Genomic DNA, 26478 nt, shown 5'->3' with positions numbered 1-26478 from the left:
CTTACCCTTCCCCCTCCCCATATCCTCAAGTCCATGCTCTAGTAGGTCTGTGTTTTATTCCCGTCCTACCCCTAGGCTCTTCATGACTTTTTTTTTTCTTAGATTCCATATATATGTGTTAGCATACGGTATTTGCTTTTCTCCTTCTGACTTACTTCCCCCGTTTTGTCTCTGGAGCTCAGCAGTCAGCAGCCCTAAGCTTCTGCTGACCTAAGTTCTCATGTTCATGTGTAAATCGCTCTTTGAATCAGGCATTTGTTGAGCAAACAAAGCAGAGAGCAGGACACAGCAATCACATTTGTTCAGGGCTTACCTTGATCCAGATGCCCTTGTAAGTGCTTTGCTTAAAGAAGTTCATTGAACCTCCCCAGCAGCACTGGACGCAGCTCTGGGGATTGTCTAGATCTGCAGAAAGGGACTGAGACACAGCCTGGCTGGACAGACAGAGAGCGGCCCCAGCTGAGCCAGAACCTGACTGAGTTTGCAGGGCTCCCGGAGTCTGAGCTCTTCGCTGCCCTCTGATAGTTTACTAGGAATTTGAAGAACAGAATCATGTTTAAGTACCTTATAGAAGTTCACAAATGGCTGGTCCTAGTGAAGAATTAGTTTATAATATGAGCTACGGCTCCAATTATATCTGTTTTCAGTGTTTGAATTTCTGGAGAAATGTCCTGGATTTCCAGCCCTCTCAGCATCTCAGGGAAGATCGAAATGCAGGTGCTGATTCTGTAGAGTCTGGGTGATCCTTTCTCCCACCCTGAGATGCAAGACATTCCGGGGTGTCGAGATGGCACCAGCCACAGGAGGGGCCCCGCCTGGACTCTAGGGGGCTGCAGCCGCTCCACAACCCCCATTGCTGATGCCGCCTCTGATTGAGGCTGATTGGGAAATGGTTTTCTGGGCTGCCTGCCTCGCAGGGGTGGAAAGGGGCATTTGGGGGCTGATTACTGATTAAAATCTGCAGATCCAACAAGCGCTGAAGGTCTAACAGTGGGCTGTGGGGAGGGTGTATTTGGAACCTTTCTATAAAGAGTGCTCCAGGGACACAGCCCCGCAGGGGCACCTTTGTCACCTGTCATAGCATGTGTCACCCAGGGCCTGCACCATATCCTCTTAAACTGTCCTAACTACTCAGCCTTAGCAATTTTCATCTTATTGTAAAATGAGCTTTTATTTGCATCTGTGGTTACTCAGCATTCACAAGTTAATTAGTTGTTTTATTAGCCATCAGTAAACAGCAGGCCTAATTTAGTAGTTTCAGGTGTAATTAGGAATCTTGGAATAGCAGACTTCTATATGTGCAAATTAGAGGGACTGGAGACCCTTCAAAGAATTATCTACACACATTTGTCAAATCACCTGGAACCTCGCCTCTTTTATTTTCCCTTCCTTTTTGCATGCTAAATTTAATTATGGGTTCATTAAGTAAGGTCTAATAATTATCATCTTAGAGGTGCCATTTCTAAATGAATGAAAGTTCCCATTATGCATTTGGCTGGATGAATGAGTTTCCCACCATGCATTGGGGATACTCAATATCAGGTCATGGATGTGGACACTGAGGAGGATTTTCAAGGTCTTTGCTCTAAGATCTTGCAGAATAAACTGTGCCGTGGGTCTGAGGGCAATGGGGAGAGGGGACGGCTTTCTTGCCTGGTCTCTGAGTCTGAGTTAAGATGGTGTGAGCAGGCAGAGAGAGAGGACAGGGAAGCAGACACAGCTTGGCTGACCTTGCCCGCACCTCAGTGCATCACTCAGGGGATGAGGCGGTCTCTTGTCCACCTGAGAGATGAGGGTAACGAGGCTCACTGCACCTTGTGTCTCAAAGCCTTTGTGTGTTGTGTCTTTGAGTTTTGCTAGAGTGAGAGCCAAGCCAAGAATTAAATTTAGCTGGGAGATTTTAGCAGTGGGTACAAACGTAAGCTTCCAGCCCAGAAATACAGTTCCCTCTAAGCCAACTCAGGATGCTAAAGTGCTCCCCTAAAATAACCTAGGCTTCTCTGGTGAAACTTTTAATAATCCCACGAGAATAGTAATCGTAGTAACAGCATTTATCTTGCTCACCTTGCAAGCCCTTGGGGAAGGCACTGGTAGGTGCTGCTGTGATTCTCTCCCCAGATAAAGATGCTGAGGCACAGAGAGGTTGTGCCTCTCTCCTGGGGCCACACAGCCAGAGGGCCAGAGTGATTTCTCCATGGAGTCCCCTCCCTGTGCTTCCCCAGGCAGCACCAGCTTCCACAGAAAGAACGCATGGCCCTACGTGTGTTCGTGTACATGTCTGCACGAAGACTTAGACTTACCGTGTCTTATCATCTGTCGTTGCTTCATAACCTGGGAAAAAATAAGAAAATCTATGAATGGTTGTATACCCTCTCAGCAGTAGCACAAAGAGGATTTTCCCCAGGACTAATTCTGTGGACATTTCTGTCTATTTGATGACTTGGATGCTTTCCAGTTCTGGCATAATCCTTTCAATCAGAGAAATGGGTGCTGCCAGCCACTGGGTGTCCAGGAGGTGCCTATGGGTGAATGGCCAGGTAGCCAGCTCTCTGGCACTTCCTGGGGCAGAGCCCACCCTCAGGCCTGAGTCCACATCCCAGAGTCATCTTCCTCCGCTTGGGCAGTTCCTGTGCCATGGCTGAGCAGTTAGAGCAGCATTAGGGCAGTTCGAAGCTCTAAATGTTAATAACGTACATCGTATGCGTGAAAGAAGCCACTTAAAATCTTTCTTACAAATTTCCACCTTTGGCTGGAACTTGGGCTGCAGCCTGGCCTTTCTTCCACGGGTCTGGGAGGTGAATGAAGGTGTCACTGTGCCCCAAGGTGTAACACGTCGTGGCAATTTATGAGGTTCTATCAAATCTGGCACCTGAGTCCTGGGCCCTGCAACTTTCTACCACCTACGGGTCTCCCATTATATACCGCACTTCTCCACACCATGGATTTTTGTTTTAAAGGATTTTGCCTGCAAAATAAACTGCATCAAAGTCATAGTTCCCTTTCCAATTTGAATTAGATATTAATGGTTCTGGTTTGAATCGACATCTTTGCATCTGCCTGCTGGCCATCCATGTGTCTTCTTTGGAAAAATGTCTATTCAGGTCTTCTGACCATTTTTTAATTGGGTTTTTGTTTTTCTGATGTTGAGTTGTATGAGCTGTTTATGTATTTTGGCTATCAACCCCTTATCGGTCATATCATTTGCAAATATTTTCTCCCATCCGATAGATTGTCTTTTCATTTTGTCGATGGTTTCTTTTGCTGTGCAAAAGCTTTTAAGTTTAATTAGGTCCAATTTTTTTTGCTATTGTTTCCTTTGCCTTAGGAGACAGATCAAATATATATATATATATATATATATATATATATATATATATATATATGGCTGCAATTTATGTCATAGAGTGTTCTGCCTGTTTTCCTCTAGGAGTTTTATAGTATCTGGTCTTACATTTAGGTTTTTAATCCATTTTGAGTTTATTTTTGTATATGGTATTAGAGAATGTTCTAATTTTACTCTTTTACAGGCAGCTGTCCAGTTTTCCCAGCACCACTTATTGAAGAGACTGTCTTTTCTCCATTGTATATTCTTGCCTCCTTTGTTATAGATAAGTGGACCATAGGTGTTTATTTCTGGGCTCTCTATTCTGTTCCATTGATCTATGTGTCTGTTTTTGTGTCTGTACCAAACTCTTTTGATGACTGTAGCTTTGTAGTGTGGTCTGAAGTCAGGGCGCATGATTCCTCCAGCTCTGTTCTTTCTCAAGATTGTTTTGGCTATTTGGGGTCTTTTGTGTTTCCATACAATTTTTAAAATTATTTGTTCTATTTCTGTGAAAAATTGGTATTACGATAGGGATTGCATTGAATCTGTAGATTGCCTTGGGTAGTATGATTATTTTAACAATATTGATTCTTCCAATCCAAGAACATGGTATATCTTTTCATCTGTTTGTGTCATCTTCAGTTTCTTTCACCAGTGTCATAGTTTGCTGAATACAGGTCTTGTACCTCATTAAGGTAGGTTGATTCCTAGGCATTTTATTCTTTTTGATGCGATTGTAAATGGGATTGTTTCCTTAATTTCTCTTCTGGAGAGTTCACCATTTTTGTCAGTGTGCTGAGCTCTTTCACTTCACCTGTACACTGTCGCCCCAGGATCTTCATGCGTGAGGGTTGTGCTCTCTGAAACATGCAAGATGGTCCATGAAGCCCCCACCACCCCTCCAGACTTGGGGGCTGTTTCCTCAGTTTGAGAGCCCCTGCTCTTCAGTTACTAACTTCAAAGTGCAGGAGGACTTCATTGAGGCACTCAGCAGAGAGGGGAAGGCACTTTCCGAGAACGCCTGGTGACATTGGATTGATGGACCGTCAGAACGTCGTAAGCTTTTCCAAGAGTGGCTTTTAACTTGTCCACGTGCAAACAATTATTGTGGTTCTCTGTATCACTTTGAATGTTGGCTGATTTCATTCTAAAACTGTCTCCTTTTGCTGATGGGATGTGGCAGGTTGTGGCGGAGGTACCTGCTTCCCAGCCTTATGTATGTGGGTCCATAGATAAGCAGAGCAGATGGGGCAGGGAGATAGACAGAGAGAGAGGGAGGGAGGGAAGGAGGGAGGGAGGGAGAGGGGCTAGGCCATGTAAAGGGGACACTCCATGGGAGCCTGTCTTGTGTGCTGCCCATCTACACTCTCCTTCCGGGATGCCATCCCCTGCAGGGCCTTGTTGGGGGATGGGCTCTCTCCTCTGGGTGCCTTGACTTCCAGGCGGAGGCTGGCCCGTGTCAGCGTCCAGTGCACTCCCTCTTTCACCCTGGAACCCCCGATCCTGTGGCTCCGTGCTCAGTCTCTGGCCAGGAGTTGCTGCCTGGGAACCACCACATGGAGCGAGAGTCAAATGTGCATGGCAGAGCTCAGGGAGACTCAGGAGGCTCCAGGGAGAAGATGCACGAGGTGAGGTGGGCGTCTAGAACTGGTTCTGCTCTCCCTTCAGGGAAACCAGCCACCGTCCAGAGGACCATGACACCTCCAGCTCGGTTCCAGGACACAGCAACAAGAGCAAGAGTTGAGGGATGCTCAGGAGTGGGACCTGGATGGGAGTCCAGGCCACAGGTCAAAGGGGAGTCGGGGGTGGCAGCCTCACCTTCCCATCAATGATGGTCTGGGACTAGAAAAGAGACATCTGGCCCAGAGATGAGGAGATTGAAACTGGTCAGCACCGGACAGTGTCGGAGCCCTAACGAATGGTTTAGGGCTTAGACACCATGGTCCTAGAATCAGAGGTCTAGGGTTCAAAATTAAGCTTTGTCATGTAAAAGCTGTTTGATCTTTGGAAAGTTACTTTACCTCTCTGTTCCTCAGATTCTTTACTATAAAATGTGGATATTTATAGTGCAGAGGGTAGAGGGGAGAATTAAATTAAATGCTACAAGTGAGGAGAAGTAATGCAGGGCCTTGTACGGAGTAAAGCTCCAAAAGTGTGAGCAGTTATAGTGAAGATGGTGATGGCAGCTGCCATGGTGGTGATGATGGTGATGCTGATGGTGGTGGTGATGGTGATGGAGGTGGAGCTGGTAGCAGTGGTGGCAGTGGTGGATGATGTATGTCAGTGTTGGTAGAAGTGCTGTGTTTAAGGGCAGGGCCCCATCACAGGCTGGGTCCAGAACACCAGGAAAGGAATTGCAGGAAGAAGCCCTTCATCATCTCCTGGGGCGATGGTGGGGTAAGACAGAGCCGTGGGTACCTGCGTGTTCAGGTGCCCAGGCGCTGTCCTGATTTGGGGCATCTGGTCTAATTTTAGTCCTACCTGCTGCAGGCCTGAGGGCCCAGGATGGCCCTCGTCCCCACCAGGCCATCCTAGTTTTGGTATTTGCAGCTGGAGGGCTGTGGTGCCTCTGGCATCAAGCCCTGGGCCACACGGGGCCTGACCGCACTGCACCACCCACACGGCATCCCCGGCCAGTCTTCCCTGCCCTGCTGCGCTACCCTTTGCTGCCGACCTCAGAGCACAGATGCCTACGCTGCAGGCAGAGTCCGAAAACAAGCATCAGCAGGTCCCCAAGTGGGACTGAGTCAGAAGGGGAGATTGAACGCAAAGTCTCCAGACATTTTATTTTGATTAAAACATTAAAGCGTGTGGCAGCTCCTCATGGAAATTGTAAATCTTTACTGGCGGAAAATGAAAAAAACAGGAAGAACGTGAAATAATGGCTTGGTGTTTCCCAGGCTTGAAGTGCCTACTTGATTTTACGTAGGGAGCTGGGTGTTGTTGCTCCCAGGTTAATTTTCGGGAAATGAATTATCGACTGCAGATTTAATTTTGCTAATGAGCAAAATATGTTTGTAACCTGGGCCTGATGGGGTGGTTAGCAAAGCTGGAAGAAGGAATACTAAGATGTTGGTGAGGGGGTGGGGGCACCACGAGGGAGAGGAGGAGGAGGATGTGGCCCCAGGACAGACCTGCCGGGCTCCTCCTGACCCAGAATTTCATCCTGTAATGCTCCCAGGGCTGAGCATGTTCTTAGCGTCCTCAGTGTCAAGAGTCGCCAGGTTTAAATGGCTCAGCAAAGCCACACCGCCTGTAAGAGGCAAAGCCCGGATGCGCACCCCCTAGATTCCCCAAATGATCTTCTTTCTCCTGTTTCCCCCTTGGCGTTTCCCATTTTGCTGTCTCCCTGCCAGAAGGGGCTTTGCAGAGAGGGCCCCTTCAGAGGCGGCCCAGGTGCGAGCAGGGACTAAAGCGAGGAGGGCAGCTTCTCAGCTCTGCTTGGGGTGGGATCAGGGCGGGGGGGGTTGGCGAGGAACCAGGAGGTGCTGGTGTCAGCCTGTGAGCTGACACTCCCTGCAAAGCTGGAGCCCTTGGGGAAAACGCGTCCCTCCAGCATCAGTGTCTGCATCTGCAAAATGGGCACAAGAACAGCTCCCAGCGTTCTTGAAATTATGGCTATACTGAGAGAGAGGGGGCGTCAGGATGCGTGAAAGTGTGTTATACTGAATTTCAGATCAGGGCTTTTATAATTCTCCTGCTAATCTTTACCTCTTGGATGTTTGTTACAAAAATACCTTTTCGAAAACTAGGAAAAGAAAAGTATTTTTCTAGATTTCAGCATTCTCACTTTTGTTGGTATGACCTGACCAGCCCAGTGAAATTATGGTATCTTCATCGTACAGTCTGATGCATGAATGCTGCGTTTGTAGGTACACAATATATTCGAAATATAGCTATTTGGACTGACGTATCGTTAAGATTCTGATATGTTAAACAACGATATTTATAAAGCATTTATTTCTGAAAATTAATATTAAAAACATAAAGTATTCTTTCAGTTTAAAATCAATACTTATATTTATTTAGATAATTTAAAATGTTTTATTTCATAACTTATTTTAGTAAGTACTTAAATAATTATAAAATATAGTGATTATCGTAATGCTCTTCTGTGGTGCCGGTCATTATGCGGGGAAGACAGATAGGGGTGTTTAGCTGCCAGAACCTACAGAATTTGAATGATTTTTCAGAGAAGGTGGGCAGGTCTCACAAGTGGTAGGGATTATTTATTTTATATTGCTAAGTACATTTATCTAGAACATTTACATTGGTGATAATAGAACTATTGTATTCATCATGCCATGTGCATATAAAAACGTCCATTCCTCCAAGCTCTAATAGTGATTTCTTACTGATTTTTAAACAAAACTGCTATTTTTAATCATAATTACAGTACGCAGGTAAACACTCCCCTTACCGTTACACTGGAAATTATCCATGAACTAAGTTTGCGTTTGTACGTAAACGATTCATGGTTTCCCAGATTTTCCCATGTCTGTTAAGGATGGGCTGAGAAGGGGGGTTCTGCTGCAGGCAGACAGTGTTTCCCTGTGGTCAGGCAGGGGACAGATGACACAGCACCCAGACATCAGTGCTGTTTATATTTGACTCCGACCACGAAACTCTGTCTGCTAAGACGTCACCTCCACAGAGGTCGGCTCAGAGCCCAGGCTGGAGCGCACCATCTCTGCTGAGCCGGTGCTTCTGGACGTGGCCGGAATGGGGGAGCCAAGCTGGGGAAGTCCAGGACCGTGGACCCTCCCAGGCATGGAGGCCAGGACGACTCAGGTGACGGCGCTGTCACAGCTCAGGCGGAGAGCTTTTCCGATTGAAGTAATCTGGAGATCCTCCCTGCAGGAGGGGCACTGGATTAGGGGATCCCTTAGGGGGAGGGGCGCCGGCTTTGGGATCCCTCATAGGGGAGGGGCACTGGGTTTGGGGATCCTTCATGGGGGTGGGGTGTTGGACTGGGCCGCAGAGGAGGTCGGTGGAGGAAGGCCAGGCTTGCTGACCCTCCCGGCCGTTGCAGCCAGTGTGACTCAGACGACGGGGCCGATGGTGGCTGATGAAGTTCAGGCCTGTCCTCTTGCAGTCCCCTCAGGGTCCCGGGGGCTTGGGTGAGGCCGGTTAACATTGTGTCTGGGATTTACTTCATAGAGGTGACTTGTGACCGCATGGAGAGACAAGTGCCCCTGAGAGGACTTGTCGCCAAGTCCAGAGCCTTCATGGTGGCTCCTCAGGAGAGAGCAGGGGGAGCAGGGAGAGGGCTCAGGACTGCTGGGTTGAACGGTCTCGGTGGGCTTTGGGTGCGGGTGGTCTCCTTCAGCAGGGGAGACGGGGCTGCTGTGGAGGCAGCTCGGGAGATGGCTGTGCGGTGTAGACTCTGGGTCGGCTGGGTGCTCAGAAAGGTGCCTTCCAGGCCAGAGACTCCAGGAGAAGTTGGAAGGTTGGCCCTGTGATCCACGGAGGCTAAACAGACCGACCCGACGGTACCCAGGAGAACAGGGTGGGGCCGCCCAGGTGGGAGGGGCGGGCTGGCCTGCGGGGCGGTTCGGGCCCCTGGGGGCCTCCCAGCCCTGAAGCTGCCCGGCCTGCGGGGGCCCTCGTTCCGAGGTCAGGCCTGTCCCCAGCTGGTACTGGTGCCCTCTTTCTTCCTTCCATCCGTGCCGCCCCGCCGAAGACCCACTCGGGAGCCTGGGTTTTTCACAGCTGGCCGCCCCGGGCCTGCCGAGTCTGTGTCTGAGGCTGGTCACCTGGAGCGCCCGGCGTCTGCAGGGGCGGCGCTCGCGTCCAGGCCGGGGACGCACGTTCCCAATGGCACGACCCTTCTCTCCATTTTTAGTTTTTGCCAGTCCGCGTTCTTAAACCGCATGCGGCTCTTCCTTGCCCCCCGGATGCAGCCCGGACGGGACGGAACGGATGCGACCGAGGCAAGAGAACGCCCGGCCTGAGTGGAAGGGGGCACTTTGGGACCGGCTCCTGGCGGAGGAACTGAGCTGGCAGCGTGCCCGGGGCGCCTCCTGGCGGCACGGCCTCGGTCAGCAGCGACGCCCGCTCCGCGCGCAACACCTCTGCCGGTTTCGGCTGGTTTGGAAAGCACAGGGGACGTCACTACGTCTCCTTCCTTCGGGGAAGCTGGCGTCACCCTGCCTGGAGCAGAGGTCCAAGTGGGGTCCCAGGTGTTGGGATCAGAGGCGGGTAACCTCCCCGCGAATAAGCGTGCAGCTTCCTCTGGGCTCTGCCGACGGCCAGCGTGTGTGGAGGGCCCGGTCCCAGAGTCACAGACAGGGACACAGCACCCCCGGAAGATTCCCGGGTCGGGTCTGAGGCCGGGCACTGAGGAAGGCGCCAGCCACGGGCGCCGCATAGACCTCTGCGCGGTTAGGAGAGTCTGGAAGACCGTCTGCTCCCTGGCCCTTCCTGGCCTCCCTGGAAGCGAAGTGATTGTCCCAAACCCTACAGTGCCCCACGCCTTGCCTGGATGCACCCCATTCTCTCCCCACCTTCCTAATCCTCTGAGCAGTGAACCCAGGCCTTGAGCTCCTTCCCGGGAGGTCTGTGCCCCGGGGCTGCCCCCCCCCCCCGTTGATCTCAGCCCTCCTCCCTCCAGGCTCCAGGAGCAGGGGCCACTTACTCATGACCCTCTGGCTCCCGTCACGGTCACTCGCTGGGGATACAGCCGCCCTCCCCAGGGGCCGTGAGCTCAGCCACGCGGGTCCCTGTCCGGGCCACGAGCCCCGGTGGCCTCCACAAATGCCGGTACGTGCACGAAAGGTCCACTGCTCTGCCTTTCGTCGTGTCCTGAAGCCAGGTTCCGCCCGTCCCGGTTGTCAGAGGGCCCTGGAGGCAGGGTCCGAGCTCCCCGAGACTGTTCTCTATCCACATGCCCGTGTCCGAACCAGCAGCCTGTGTCCACTGGGTCATGGATCCTGGTCACCGGCCCAGCCGTTCTGGCGGGACCCCTCGGCCGTTCTTGTGAGGCCGGTTGGTGCCCAGGGCGCTGTTCAGGTGCCTCTGTGCTTTTTTGTTCTAGAATGCAGAGCTGCCAGCTGGTTCTCCAGACCGCGGAATCTTACGGGCAGGTGCAGGGGTCTGCAACAGCCGTCCGTCTCTGCCCCTGCAGAGATCCCCAGGGCTCTGCAGACCCCGCGGAGGCTCCGGGCTGGGGCGCAGGGGAAGAGAGCCGTCACCTGGGCCCTACGCGGTCGGCCACGTGCCGGGTGCTGTGTCCGGGGCTCCCTGTACCTCTGGCCCCCTTGGGCCTGCATGTTAGAGGCAGTCAAGTCCCTGCAATGCTGGGCCTGAAGGGCCGGTGTCCTCGGCGAGGAGGCCCCTGGGTCGGGGGCGAGGTGCTGCGGTCCCAGGAAGCAGTGCCCCCTGCAGCTGGGCTCCTTAGGAGGAAGTCTTTATTTGTTTCCAAATAAAATTTCAGCCTGTGAAAGCATTTCAGTGTGAGAGAGAGGCAGGAATGAGGCAATTCTACAGAGAAATCACCGTGGGAATACTTCACACCTGATGTCGTTTCGGGGGCAGACGCTGTTCCCGAGTCCCTCCCCTTCCCCCGTTCTCTCTCTTTTTGATTTGACTGCCGTTGTTGGACATTAGGAGACATTGAAAACCTGTTTAGATTTCATTGCTTCACATTTTAGAAGTAAGTGACACAGCCAGTAGCCAGGATGCGTCTAATTTATGCTGCACAATGAGACCTTCCTTCCCTTTTTAATTATGCAGCTTTCCCACAAGAGATCTGTTGGGATGAAAGGATAAAGCACTAAGATGAACATTTTCTTTCCCTTTTTTAAGGGAATCGCTTATCAGGCACAAGAGGCAATAAACCAGGTGTGATGAGATTGGATTGAGGGAGGGTGGGTCTGCGAACAAAATGAGCCAGTTGACATGACTCGGCTGGGTTCCCAGAGCCACCCCAGGACAAGCAAAGGGCCAGGGTTGCGGGCGTCAGTCCCAGAGACAGAGACGGAGTCTGGATCCCGAATATAGGCAGGCTGAGCCCTGGCCTCGCGGGAACCTGACCCTGGAGTCCAAGAGTCTCCAGCCTTGACAGGAGCCTCTTCCTCCGCCCACTGATAAAGCCAGGAGGTGGGCAGCATTATTCCCCAGATCCCTTCTTGGTGCAAAGGACCAAGTGAGTGACGTTTACACCTTGGAACATCTCAGTGTTTTCATTCCCGTGCAAACCCCTTGATGGTTTCAACTTATAGCGACTCGGAAGCAGGAACCATCCTTGTGACCTCTTCTAGGAAGAAATCTATTTCAGAAGGTGTACAGGGTTGGATAGCATCCCCTCCCACAAATTCATGTCTACCCTCAGAATGGGACTTAATTTGGAAAGAGGGTCTTTGTAATATCATTAGTTAAGGATTTTGAGATCATCTTGGACTTAGGATGGACCGTAAGCCCAAGGTAAGGACTGGCGTCCTTACGTGAAAAGGAGGGACACACAGAAGCCTAGGGACCGAGGCCATGCGAAGACAGCGGCAGAGACGGGGGTGATGGGGCCATAAGACAAGGACGCCTGGAGCCGCCAGGAGCCGGAAGGGGCAGGAAAGACCCTCCCCTAGGTCCTCAGAGGGATCTCAGCCCTGCGGACACCTTGACTTAGGACTTCTGGCCTCCGGACTGTGAGATAATAAATTTCTGTTTAAACCAGTTTGTGGTCATTTATTTTGGCAACCCCAGGACACTAATACACTGGGCAATGTGACATTTTTTGGAAAAATGAGGGGGATGTGTGATGCATATGACACAGCACAGGACATCGTGACCACCCCCCGCCTTAGACATCTTCCCCCCACTCCCCAAGTCTTGCTGCATCTTCTGGTCTGTCTGCACTTCTTTATCTATGCAGAGACCCTTTGATGTCCAGGCTCTCACAGGTCTGGTCCCCAGGCAACCCACTGGCCTTGCAGGCCAGTTGCGAAGGGCTGATGGAAAATATACCCGACAAGGGCTGGGCAAGGGGAGGGAGGGATGAACTGGGAGATTGCAACTGACGTACGTACACGAATATGTATGAAATAAATAACTAACGGGAACGTGCTGTATAGCACAGGGAACTTCACTTCGCTGTACAGTAGAAAGTAATACAGCGTTGTGAAACAACTATACCTCAATTAACAAAAAAGGGGGGCCTCTCCCTGAAGGCTTCTGCTCTGAAAACACTGCAGGTTTACTGGTTTGTTGTATCCTCCAGAGGAAGAATGTTCCACCAAAGTCCTTCAACCTGAGGACACGTGCATTTGGTTCCCCCCATCCTTCCACCCACAGAGCTAAAGGGATGGTCAGCTGTGAGCTCTGCTGCCGTCCGCTAGGACTCCTCCCTTTGGAAAGGGCCGGACAGCTGTTTGCCAGCGCCTGGGGCGGGTCTGACCCTCTCACCCCATTTCTCAGTCGTGCATATGGAGGTGACGAGGACGAGTCACTTGGCGGGGTTTTCGGAACCTGCCAGCGGTGGCTCCGGTTTGTGGTCAACGTTCTCTCCTGGAACCCGTCCCTGGCCGCCCCCTTCACTTCCACCCAGGATGCGCTCAGTTTGCACAGGCCACAGAGAAGAGGAAGCTGGTCGTAGATGGGAGGGAACGGACCCCTCCAGGCAGGCTGACCCCGCCCCTCCCAGCCCGGGCCCGGCGGGACCCTTTCCACTGCACAGAGGGTGGTGCACGCCTGCGGCCCAAGCCCCTTTTATTGTTGGAGGCCTGGTAACAGCACTGGCAGCTCATGAAGGTGCCGTGACATTGGAAGTGAATGACATTCAACAGAGAAGCCCAGTAGGGCTGGGTATCCTTAGCTACACGCCCACGGCTGACTTCGTCAGAATATTCCACTTATTTCTATGACGTAAGGGAATCCACGCTGGGTGGCAGCACACCCAAAGGCCAAATGACCCAACTAAAATGACAGCAGTTAAGAGCAAACATTATAGTTCATTGTCTCCTACAAAAATATCCACTTTATCCTTGGGTGAGCCAGTGTTCTACAGCAGCGAACCTCCGTACCCCTTAAAGCCACCAAGTGCGTTGAGGGCATGATGTTGACCCCCATCCTGGATGCTCAAGGGGACCTACGTGAGGACCCTGACGGGGGAGCCCTGAAGGGTCACCAGCGACGCCGAGACCCAGGAGCCCTGGTGATCTGTGGAGCCCGTGACATCAGCCCGCTTCTTGGTCTGTGACTTCACGTCCCCCCCTCCGTGCCAGCTGTGCTGTGCCGAGACACAAGCCATCCACTCGAGGTTGTTGCCCCTGCCAGGTGCAGGGTTGTAGCTGGAACGTGGCTGCTGGCCCAGGACTGCATTTCCCTGCTGCCCTGAGTTGAGGTGACCCGCGGTGGACCACACACCGGCAGACCGAGCAGAGCGGTGAGACCAGCTCCCCGGCACGGTGGCCAAGAACAGGACCTGCCTTCTCCACTCTTGTCCCCCACCTAACTTTCATTCTAACTCCTCTGAGACTCTGGGGGTGGCAGGACCCCCAAAGGAAGGGACCTTGTCCCTGAGTCATTGGTTCTTACACGGGATGACTGATTCCAACCTGAGTGGGTTGACAGAGGGACATTTTCGTGGCAGAGCGAACAAGTAGACTGCGTTTTCTTAAGGTGAAAACATCTGTGCGTGCCTGGCGCCAACTCGGGTATATTCCACCGGAAATGGTTTGTCTTGTGACGAAAGAGCAGTCTTGGGGACAGCTTAGTCATCAACTCACTAAACACGCCGTCCTTCACCGAGATAAGCTGGTCTGAAGAGCTGAGCCCCGTGGGTGTCACGGTGGAACATGTCGGAAGTCATAAGGCAGCCCCTCCTCCCACACGGCTGCTCTCGGGGAATGGAGTGCGCGAACCCTGAGGCTGGCGATGGGGCTCAGGCATCATTCGCAGATGCAGCCACTGCTCCTCGAGAAGCTGTCCCAGTCATTGACACTCTTCGAGGGCTGTTCTCAGTGGGCCTTGAGTTTAGAAGTGGCGCTCCCAGCGGTGTCGTGATAAACCAAGCAGACAGACGCGCGTCCGCGTGGCCTGTGCCCCCGCCCCCCCACCTCTCATCATCCAGGAATCAGAAGAAGCCTCTTCACCCCAGACAGCCACTTAGGATGCAGACTGATTAACATAAGTCACCAGGCAATTTTAAGCTGAGATGTGTGTCTCTGTAGACTAGAAACTTAATTATTTAAATGTTTACATTTTTTCTAATTAAACAATAAATTGTGAATATATTCTATTTAAGAAATGGAAACAATTTAGAAGTATGTAGATTCTGCTCTTCTCAACCTTATTCTTCTCATAAAGGAGACTTCTATTAGCGATTTGGTGTGATAATCAAATATTTCCTACTCCTTGTGGCATTCACATGTATTCTTAAAAATATGAAGGATTTTTTTTAACCTAGCGTGGGGTTGTATAGTGCATGTATTTCTGACTTTTTACTTAGCAATGTACCTTGAAGACCAAAATACAGTGGCATAGAAACTGTATGACATAGAAACTGTGAGATGAGGATTCATTTCTCAACAACAGCCAGTCAAATACGAGTCCTCTCTGCTCCAGTTATATTTTACAACACAGCATGTACAATGATGGTAATGCCACAAAACAGAATTTACCTGAATGCTTGTGCCTTTGGGCAGGGACGCTGCACCCGCCCAGCATGTCTGCACGTATGGAAGCAGCTTTAGGTGTGGCGACTGTTACCAGTGAGACTACAGGAAAAAGGAATTACATTTCTATTCTTCTATAGAGTGATGCGATGATGTTACAAAATGATCATATGAAGAAGCATCTGACAAGGAAGCAGCCTGAAGATGTAGGAGCAAAAATAATTTTAGAAAAATGAAAGGGAGTTGATGTAAATATTGTTATTTTTCTGGATTTGGTGATACATATATACAATATTTGGCGATATATATATACATGTACATATACTTTTATGTTATTTTTCTCAGTGAGGGCCCAGCGTCTACATGAGCCTCCTACCCTGAATCATCTCAACTGGGTTGGTGTGTTTATCGGTAAAGGTTAGAATGTAAACAAAATATTCACTAGGGTTTAGTTATTGTCTCGTAATACTGGATTATGGATGGTTTTCTCTTTTGCTTCATTTTGCATTTTGATCCTTGACAAACGTTCTGCGGTTAGTGTCAGAGAAAAATAGAGGGAGAAGGGACCCCTTGGGTGATGCTTAGGAAGAGGGAACCGAGCTGGGTCCCCACTGAAAGCTGTGATGCGACTTCTGGTCCGCGATGCTGAAGGACCGGGAGGGAGGCGCCGTGTGCAGAAAGGAGAGGCGTGTGTGGGTGGGTCTCCCAACCGGGCTGTGCTTCCATCGGCAGCTTCTTATTGCCCTTCTGCTTCCCTGGAGAAGCCCCGACTCTTTTACTGTCCTGCTGCCCAGTTCCCTCATTCTACCTCCCTTTTAGGGCCAGGTCAGGGCCCTTCCTAGGTACCTCCTACTCTAAAAAGTTCTTCCTCTTCTCTTAGTATCGCTGGTATCAACAACACAAATTTACCCACTTATACTAAGAGGTGAATAACTGCTACGTGATGTTAGTAGAAGTGATTGGTGCTTGGCTTTAGAATGTTTATTAATTCTAAAAATTGCTTGGTGGTGGCATCCCAGCCAGTCTGGCCAGGCAAAGTGAATCCGTTCAGGCCGCAGAAAAGCTGAGACTCTGGGAAGTGACCCCGAGGGGTGGGAAGGTGGGCTCCTGCCCCCATGGCCCCTACTGCCCTGTCTCTTAAGTCTTCACTGACGGGAGCTCAGGCCATGTTCACAGACTTTCAGGATCGTGGAGACTGGCCCTTCCGAGCCCAGAGAGCGGAGACGTCCCCGGCATATCCGGGCCGTCTGCAGGGACTACCCCAGCCTCAGGCATGGGTGCACCAACCACTCTAATGCCCGTGACCCAGGCCTCCAGCGTCCTGCCTCCTCTTCCTCGTGGGAGGGGCCCGCATGCCTGCAGACGTGGGAGGTGACGGTACAGAGGCCACATGGCTGCGCCTCTGTCTCGGGTTCAAGGAAGACAGTGATCATCCAGTCTTGGACGAGTAGTGACCAGAGGGTGTTGTCACCAGGTATACAGATGACGCTGAGCCTATGAAAGTCCCTTCTCCAGGGCAGAGGTCAGATCTCCATCTGCTGGGACAGATGGAGACTCACTTTACAGCGCGTGGAAGTTACTTTCTTCCCTGACATAAAGCACCCCGTACCCACAGCTGCTGGAGACAGAGGTTACCCCCAAACTGAAGCTGTCCGGTGGGCAGGCTGTCGAGGCTGTAGCCCTGACACCCTGGCATCCACCCAGGGACGGGTCGTGAGCTTGCTTTGTCTGTTATTAATTTATACTGTATTCAGAACATCTTATCACTTTCATTTCTCCATTAATTTTCCCTTGTTATTGTGTCCCCAACAATGTGAGTTTCATGAATGTTGGACTCTTTACCAGCTGGCACCCCAGTAGGGCTAACGAAAATGTGGGCACAGCCAGTGGTCAGGGTGGCTGACCTTCACCCCTCTGGTTTAGCGTGTCCACTGTTAGCAGCCCCGGGCCAGGCTCTGGGGACGGGCTTCCTGTACCCATGTGACATGGTTCCTCGAGGACCCCCAGTCCAGTTGAGACTGGGATGCAAGCGGCTGTGCCCGCCCCCTCTGCACTGCCAGAGGGATGAGAGAGGCGTAAGCAGAGCTGACGGCCCCGGCTGTGCGGGGGGCTCTGCAGAGAGGCGATGCTTGTTGAGCCAGGCATCCCTCATAGGGTGCATAGAGCAGGAGGAAAGAATAGGCCTGGGGAACCACAGTGAAGCTTCCCAGGCCAAGGGAAGAACCAAGCCCACAAAGAGGGCTGGTGTGTGGGGACCACATCCCAGGGCCGATGGGCGCTCCAGGCACCCAGGGGCAGGCGGGGCTCTGTCTCGGTCCTGCGGGCCCCTCCCCGGCAGCCCTCAGGCAGGGGAGCTGGGAAGACCATCCAGGAGAGCCCCTCTAGAAATAAGTCAGCCTTCTTGTGCTCCATTTCGGGAAGGGAGTCCCAATATGCTAATCAACCTTGAAGTTAGGGGAGTTCCTTGTTTCAATTTCAGTTTGATTTCGTTGGCCGCTCTGGTTACACTCACGGTGTTCTAAGCCTCTGAGACGAGGAATCTGGGGAGGTGCCCTTCTGTCCGTCAGCACTTGTTTCTGAACTGAGATGTGCACCCACACGTAAGGAAGACGGCACGCCCGCCTGCCAGGTGCCCGCAGCATCAGGCTCCCGCGTGGGGTTGCTACTCCCCATCTCACCTCTGTTCCCCGCGCTTGTAGAACGAGTCCCAAGCACTTGACCCTGAAGCACAGCCTGGGCCATTGTCTCGAAGGTGAATTCTCCAGACAGCAGAAGGGCTGGCTTTCCAGGGCTGTCTGCCTCTGTCAGGGACCTCAAGCAACGGAATGGTAAAAACCTCGGTGGGTTGGATTCAGGAACGTGTATCCTCAGCCAAATGTTACCGTCTTAAAATAGCATGTGTGCATGTGCGTGCGTGTGTATGCAAAAATATATGGACAGTACACGCACACCTCAGAGACGTTGCGAGTTTGGTTCCAGGCCGCTGCGATAAAGCAAATACAGCAATAAAGCCAGTCACACAGATGTTTTGGTTTCCCAGTGCACATAAAAGTTATGTGTACACTACACTTCAGTTTATTAAGTGTACAGTAGTAGTATGTCTCAAAAAACAATGGAAATACCTTAATGTATGAACAACACAAATTTACCCACTTATACTAAGAGGTGAATAACTGCTACGTGATGTTAGTAGAAGTGATTGGTGCTTGGCTTTAGAATGTTTATTAATTCTAAAAATTGCTTGGTGGTGGCATCCCAGCCAGTCTGGCCAGGCAAAGTGAATCCGTTCAGGCCGCAGAAAAGCTGAGACTCTGGGAAGTGACCCCGAGGGGTGGGAAGGTGGGCTCCTGCCCCCATGGCCCCTCCTGCCCTGTCTCTTAAGTCTGCACTGACGGGAGCTCAGGCCGTGTTCACAGACTTTCAGGATCGTGGAGACTGGCCCTTCCGAGCCCAGAGAGCGGAGACGTCCCCGGCATATCCGGGCCGTCTGCAGGGACTACCCCAGCCTCAGGCATGGGTGCACCAACCACTCTAATGCCCGTGACCCAGGCCTCCAGCGTCCTGCCTCCTCTTCCTCGTGGGACGGGCCCGCATGCCTGCAGACGTGGGAGGTGACGGTACAGAGGCCACATGCCTGCGCCTCTGTCTCGGGTTCAAGGAAGACAGTGATCATCCAGTCTTGGACGAGCCATGGCCCCTCCTGCCCTGTCTCTTAAGTCTGCACTGACGGGAGCTCAGGCCGTGTTCACAGACTTTCAGGATCGTGGAGACTGGCCCTTCCGAGCCCAGAGAGCGGAGACGTCCCCGGCATATCCGGGCCGTCTGCAGGGACTACCCCAGCCTCAGGCATGGGTGCACCAACCACTCTAATGCCCGTGACCCAGGCCTCCAGCGTCCTGCCTCCTCTTCCTCGTGGGACGGGCCCGCATGCCTGCAGACGTGGGAGGTGACGGTACAGAGGCCACATGCCTGCGCCTCTGTCTCGGGTTCAAGGAAGACAGTGATCATCCAGTCTTGGACGAGTAGTGACCAGAGGGTGTTGTCACCAGGTATACAGATGACGCTGAGCCTATGAAAGTCCCTTCTCCAGGGCAGAGGTCAGATCTCCATCTGCTGGGACAGATGGAGACTCACTTTACAGCGCGTGGAAGTTACTTTCTTCCCTGACATAAAGCACCCCGTACCCACAGCTGCTGGAGACAGAGGTTACCCCCAAACTGAAGCTGTCCGGTGGGCAGGCTGTCGAGGCTGTAGCCCTGACACCCTGGCATCCACCCAGGGACGGGTCGTGAGCTTGCTTTGTCTGTTATTAATTTATACTGTATTCAGAACATCTTATCACTTTCATTTCTCCATTAATTTTCCCTTGTTATTGTGTCCCCAACAATGTGAGTTTCATGAATGTTGGACTCTTTACCAGCTGGCACCCCAGTAGGGCTAACGAAAATGTGGGCACAGCCAGTGGTCAGGGTGGCTGACCTTCACCCCTCTGGTTTAGCGTGTCCACTGTTAGCAGCCCCGGGCCAGGCTCTGGGGACGGGCTTCCTGTACCCATGTGACATGGTTCCTCGAGGACCCCCAGTCCAGTTGAGACTGGGATGCAAGCGGCTGTGCTCGCCCCCTCTGCACTGCCAGAGGGATGAGAGAGGCGTAAGCAGAGCTGACGGCCCCGGCTGTGCGGGGGGCTCTGCAGAGAGGCGATGCTTGTTGAGCCAGGCATCCCTCATAGGGTGCATAGAGCAGGAGGAAAGAATAGGCCTGGGGAACCACAGTGAAGCTTCCCAGGCCAAGGGAAGAACCAAGCCCACAAAGAGGGCTGGTGTGTGGGGACCACATCCCAGGGCCGATGGGCGCTCCAGGCACCCAGGGGCAGGCGGGGCTCTGTCTCGGTCCTGCGGGCCCCTCCCCGGCAGCCCTCAGGCAGGGGAGCTGGGAAGACCATCCAGGAGAGCCCCTCTAGAAATAAGTCAGCCTTCTTGTGGTCCATTTCGGGAAGGGAGTCCCAATATGCTAATCAACCTTGAAGTTAGGGGAGTTCCTTGTTTCAATTTCAGTTTGATTTCGTTGGCCGCTCTGGTTACACTCACGGTGTTCTAAGCCTCTGAGACGAGGAATCTGGGGAGGTGCCCTTCTGTCCGTCAGCACTTGTTTCTGAACTGAGATGTGCACCCACACGTAAGGAAGACGGCACGCCCGCCTGCCAGGTGCCCGCAGCATCAGGCTCCCGCGTGGGGTTGCTACTCCCCATCTCACCTCTGTTCCCCGCGCTTGTAGAACGAGTCCCAAGCACTTGACCCTGAAGCACAGCCTGGGCCATTGTCTCGAAGGTGAATTCTCCAGACAGCAGAAGGGCTGGCTTTCCAGGGCTGTCTGCCTCTGTCAGGGACCTCAAGCAACGGAATGGTAAAAACCTCGGTGGGTTGGATTCAGGAACGTGTATCCTCAGCCAAATGTTACCGTCTTAAAATAGCATGTGTGCATGTGCGTGCGTGTGTATGCAAAAATATATGGACAGTACACGCACACCTCAGAGATGTTGCGAGTTTGGTTCCAGGCCGCTGCGATAAAGCAAATACAGCAATAAAGCCAGTCACACAGATGTTTTGGTTTCCCAGTGCACATAAAAGTTATGTGTACACTACACTTCAGTTTATTAAGTGTACAGTAGTAGTATGTCTCAAAAAACAATGGAAATACCTTAATTTAAAAATACTTCCGTTATAAAAAATGCTAATTATCGTCTGACAGTGTGCCAGGCTGCCACAAACCTTCCATTTGTAAAAAAAAAAAAAAAACACCACGCCTTCGAAGCACAGTGAAGCAAAGTGCGATGAAACGAGGTCTGTCTGTATCTAACTATGTGCGTATCGGTCCAGGGATAGACTCAGGCCCCTGCGGGCAATTAGTGTATGATGGGAAGGCATTTCAAATCAAGGGGTGAAATGGATTGTCAGGGTGATGGTGTTGAGGAAACAGGGAAGCCACCCGCTGAATTACAGAGGTGTATCCGCACCTCACACCTTCACCTGGATAAAGTCCAGATGGGCCTAACCATGGCACGCAGAATGAAACCGTGAAAGGCCCAGAGAAGAATCACGGCAGAATCATCACCAGCTTTGGGAGTGAGGCAGGTCTTTCCCAGGCAACAAAAACCCGGAAGCTCTAACAGAAAAGAATGGTAAATTTAACCTCTTCAAAAACTGGGGACGTAGAAACCATAATCACAAGGAAAGTCAGAAGGAAAACAGTATTTTGCCATTCTTATCCTAGACAGAAGGGCCCTTAAATCTATAAGACAATAGAGCCACAACCCCAGAGGGAAAAGAACAGAAACATGAGTGTGTAGGTCACAGAAGAGGAAGCACGGCAACGCTGTCAACCTTGGGAAGGTGCGCAGACTCGACCGTAATGATGCCCTGTCTGCCACCATCAGGCTGTAGGTTCCACGGGGCAGGGAATTTCATCTGCTCCGTGCTCTTCCAGGCCAAGGGCAGTGCCGGGGACACAGTAAGTTCTCAAAAAGTATTTGTTGAATGGAGGAGTGAAAGTTAGGTGAGTCTCTTTGAAGACCTGCGTTTTCATTTCTCAGGTTGGCACAGGCCATGCATGTCCCATTGTGAGGCCAGGACGCAGGAAGCCAGGGACTCGCCTCCAGGTGGGAGGCTCGGTCATTCATTACAATTAAAGATGAGACGGTCAGTTTGGCCACGTTATCGAAATCACAAGTACGCGTAGCTTCTGACCCAGCTACTCCCCTAAGGGGACTGGGCTTCGGTAAACTCCCTGGTGCCGGGTGGGTGTGTGCAGCGCTGCATGTTACAACAAAAGGCTAGAGAAAGCAAACGCTGGGGCATCCATGAAGTGGGTATCTTGAGCTGCTCAAAAGGTCAGTGTGTGCTTTATTCACCTGGATCCCAAAGACACAGTAGTATAGCTATAAAAATTTTAATTGATTTAAAAAGAAGAGCCCCGTCCTACTTACACATGCCAAAAATCCAAAGTCAAGCCACTGAAACATTAGTGTGAGACATCGTTTGAATTTTTCTGTAATAATTGTCCTGAATTCGTGTTAATTATGTGCCCATTACTGAATGTAGAAGTAAGTGAAATGTAGAAATTTAGCTGTTTTTGCCACACTAATTAGACGTTGGAGCTGCCTTACCAGTAAAATTATTTTCGTTTATGTTCGCCTCTTATTTCAGAAGCTCATTTCTCCCTGGCTGCTGCCTCTGTATTTCCAAAGTAGATAAAGTAATTGTGTAGGCGAGAGGGAGATTTTATCTCCCTGTAAAAACTTTGAAACCCACTCTCTAGGTGTTCTGCATGGAAATCAGCAGAGCCTACTCATTTTTATTGTATTGTATCCGGCGGTACTTTAATTCCCACTATTCCAAGTCGTAAACCGGGCCCTCAGTGAAGCTAATTGCATCAGAAACAGCCAGGGAACACATCGCGAGCATTCAAAACGCATCAATAACACCCCCAATTAACCCCCACGACAGCCAAGCCCTGCACCTTCTTGTCAGAAGCTGTGTGCTCCTGGCTCTAATTGCACCGAGGCGGGCGGTGGAGGTGTCTGCGGTCTCCCAGCGCAGTGTGTGCTGGGGACAGAGGATGGGCTGCCTTTCAGGAGGGTGGGAGCATCCGGGGATGCCAAGCGCACACTTAACTCACCTCCAGATGGACCCCCTTCCATCCATTGGGCGGGAGGCAGGCTGGGAAGGTGTGGGGCTCGTGCTGACCGTATAGGCTGTGTGGGACACCCCCTCTGCGGGAGACCGTGTGGTCCTTTCCTTCTTTCGACCCGTTCACCCTGAGTCCCCCAAAGCAGGGGACGGAGCGCGTCTCAGGGGAGCACGGCACGGGCCTGCGTGAGAGTTCCCAAGTGACCCAAACACCACCATTGAGGGCAGCTTTGTGGGTGAGGGGTAGGGAGGGGGGCCGGCGGGAAGCTGGGAAACTGAGGACCTGAGGAAGACCAAGGAGACCCCGGCCGCGGGGGCACAGACCTCAGCCTCTGGCTCTCCGTCTCGGAGTTAAGGACACGGTGCGGGAGAGACTGGCTGCCTCCCGCGAACCTGCCCTCCTCACGAGGAGCACAGGGGGGGACCGGGCAGTCCTGAGCGAGGCCGCCGGGTTGACCGTGAGCGGACTGGAGCGCCAGGTGGGGGGCGCCTGCTGGGCCCCTTGCACGTCCATGGTCGTGTCCTGGGTGACGGGAGCGTCCGGGACAGCTGTGGTTAGCGTGGGCCCTGACCCCGAGGTCACGGAGCCCTAGTAAACACCTGATCCTCCGTGAACCACCCCCTCCTCCAAGAGACCCCCCTGCCCCAGAGCTGGCGTCAGGGTGGCGGTGACAGTGAACTTGACCCAGGTGCCCCGCCGTCACCGAGGTCACTGTCTTTGGTATCTCAAGACTCTGTCCTTCGTCCAGCTTTCAGCCTATGCTTCTGTGTTACCGTTGGAGCCGCTGTGTGTGTCAGCTCTGGTGGACTTGCCTCTGGTCACAGGGCCAGAGCTGTGTGCTGCAGGGAGTGAGGGAGTGGGCTGCGTGGGAAAGGACCCTCGTCGGGTGAAAGGCCACTGGCCTACAGCTGGCAGTGTGGGTTGGCGATTAGATAGCCAGTGGCGGCTCCCCCAGATGCCTCTCTCACCCCCAGCTTCCAGCTCTTCAAAACTCTTGCATAAATATCACCTTGCATTAGGCTAAGAGCCGTTCTGTGGGGTAAACAGAAGTATTATCTTCATCCCGGTGAGACTGGTGAGAAAAGGCAAAAACCAGCCAACGCGCAGCAGCGATGTTGAGGGCATCTCAGTGGTGTGTGCGACGCCCAGTGTAGAGGGGCAGACCCAGGTCTAGAAGCTTCCGTGCTGAGGCCGTTCTGCCTGTCCTCAGACCTGATGCACAAGGACAAGGGTCTTCCTATCGACCACGTTTAACGCTCGGCTACCTGCAACCTGTCCTCATCCTTTTGTAGGAAAATAGGTTTTCTTTTTCTTTCTGGAACTTTCTAGATTGATCCTTATCACTGCTGCTCCAAAATATCTCTTTGATGTATACAGACGTGACTCTGTAGCCATTAAATCTGAAGCCTTCAGAAACCTCCCCCTGTCACTCTCTGCTCTCTTTCTGGGCCTTCTATTAATTGGATGTTCAACTTCCTGGATTAATTCTCTCCGTCTCCTTGTTTCTTATGTTTTCTCTTTTTTCTTTTGAATGAAGTAAAATTCACATAACATAAAATTAACAGTTTAAAAGTGAACAATTTAGTGGTATTTGGTGCATTCACAAAATGTGCAACCACGACTTCTATCTAGTTCCAAAACCATTTCATCACCCAAAAGAAGACCCCTCATCCATTAATTAGTCCATCCTCCCCACTCCTCCTTCCCTCAGCCCCCACACAGCTACCAAGCTATGGCCTGTCCTATGGATTTACCTAATCTGGATATTCCATATAAATGAAATCACATAAGGTGACCTTTTGTGTCTGGCTTCCTTCATGTAGCATACTATTTAAAGTTCAACCATGTTGCAGCAGGTGTCAGTACTTCATTATTGTTTATGCCTGAATAATATTCCATTGTATGGATAGACCACTTTTTGTTTATCCAACCATCCATTGATAGACTTCTGTGTTATTTCCACCTTTTGGCTATTATGAATAGAGCTGCTATGAACATTTGTCTGTAAGTATCTGTTGAGTACCTGTTTTCAATTTTTTGAGAAAATTTCACACCTAAGAGTGGAATTTCCAGGTCTTATGTTGATTTATGTTTAACTTTTTGAGGAACCACCAAACTGTTTTCCACAGCAGCTACACCATTTTACATTCCCACCAGTAATGTACAGAGATTCCAATTTCTCCATATCCCGACCAACACTTACCTTCCTTTTTTTATTGTTATCATTCTAGTGTGTGTGATGTGGTCTCTAGTGGGTGTGATGTGGTCTCTAGCCGTGCTTTGGATCTGCATCTCCCTAGGAACTAATAATGTAGAGTATCTCTCCATGTGCTTGTTGGCCTTTTATGTATCTTCTTTGCAGAAATAGCTAGTTAAGTTGTTGCTTATTTTTAAATTGGGTTGTCTTTTTCTTGTTAAGTTGCAAGAGTTCTTTATGTATTTTGGATCCTAAACCTTTATCAGATACCTGATTTGGAAATATTTTCTGCCATTCTGCAAGTTGTCTCTTCACTTTCTCGATATTGTCCTTTGATACACAAAAGTTTTCCATTTTGCTGAAGTGCAGTTTATCTACTTTTTTTCTTTTGTTGCTCATGCTTTTGGTGTCATATCTAAGAATCCATTGCCAAGTCCAAGTTCATGTCTCTTTTTAAAATCTTTATCACATTCTTCTCTAGTTGGGGATGTTTACTTGATATTGCCTTTCAAATCTCTATTTATTATTTTTCTGTTTGGATGATATATATTCATATCTATATTAATATACATATGTTAATATAAATATATACACATATTATATACGTTATAGAGTAAGAAAGTGCTCTTTGGGAAATATAAACATAAGTATATATAAAAATAATAGGATATATATAGTTTCCTAGAGCTTATTTATGTTTTCTGATTGTTACTTTTTGATAGCACTTTGTTCTTGTCTCATGGATAAAGTACCTTCTCCAGTCCCTCTAAGGACACCATGTAAACATGAATAGACCCTAGGTGTGGGATGTCTTGCCTTTCCCTCTGTTAGCTGAGATCCACTGTCACTCTTTGCCCCGTGTTTACAGTCGACCGTGTTCGTTCACACGGCAGACTTGCTCAGGTGTCCGGCAGTCCTGGGCTGCCCGTCCCCACTTTAGAATCCGCCAGTAGAAAAGTGAGCTCCCGCTGTGACCTCTTGTGTTCCCGCAGAGCTTCTGTAGACAGATCTCACCTGAGGTTGGGTGTGGGTGTGCTGGGAGCTCGCCCTTTGGTAGTGGGCTCCTTAGATGACTGGTGCAGAGGGCTTTGCTCTGGAGGGGAAACCCCACACCCGCCGCCTCGGCTCTTGCCAGACATCGCGTCCAGTCTCTTGCTTGTCTGCTGATTTGTTCCTCTTCGTTTGGTTGCTCTCTGCAGGGGAGAGGACAGTTGACAAGCACACTTACCTCTTCCAGGGGGTAGATTCATCCATCTGTGTGTACATTTACTCAACCATTCAACACTTATTAAGCACGTACTTTGTGTCATTCACAGTTGATTTAAAGTAGATTTAAAGATGAAAAGGCATGGAGAGGGTGTGGAGAAGAGGGAACCCTCCTGCACTGTTGGTGGGAATGTAAATTGATACAGCTACTGTGGAGAACAGTATTGAGGTTCCTTAAAAAATGAAAAATAGAACTACCATACGACCCAGAAGTCCCACTACTGGGCCTATACCCTGAGCAAACCATAATTCAAAAAGAGTCATGTACCACAATGTTCATTGCAGCTCTATTTACAATAGCCAGGACACGGAAGCAACCTAAATGCCCATCGACAGATGAATGGATAAAGAAGATGTGGCATATATATATATATATACAATGGAATATTACTCAG

The 26478-nt window shown here is 51.0% G+C and overlaps 1 protein-coding gene across 1 annotated transcript in view; it reads left to right on the top strand.

Annotated features, from left to right (window-relative positions):
* The window catches only part of TCERG1L (transcription elongation regulator 1 like), a 209321-nt gene that overhangs the window by 88687 nt on the left and 94156 nt on the right, over positions 1-26478 (top strand). The gene's annotated exons all lie outside the window — the stretch shown is intronic.

This window comes from Physeter macrocephalus, chromosome 20 (genome assembly GCF_002837175.3).
Source record: "Physeter macrocephalus isolate SW-GA chromosome 20, ASM283717v5, whole genome shotgun sequence".
In the NCBI taxonomy this organism is placed as follows: domain Eukaryota; kingdom Metazoa; phylum Chordata; class Mammalia; order Artiodactyla; family Physeteridae; genus Physeter; species Physeter macrocephalus.
Note: the sequence above shows the minus strand (reverse complement) of the source record. Positions and strands in the feature narration are given on the sequence as shown.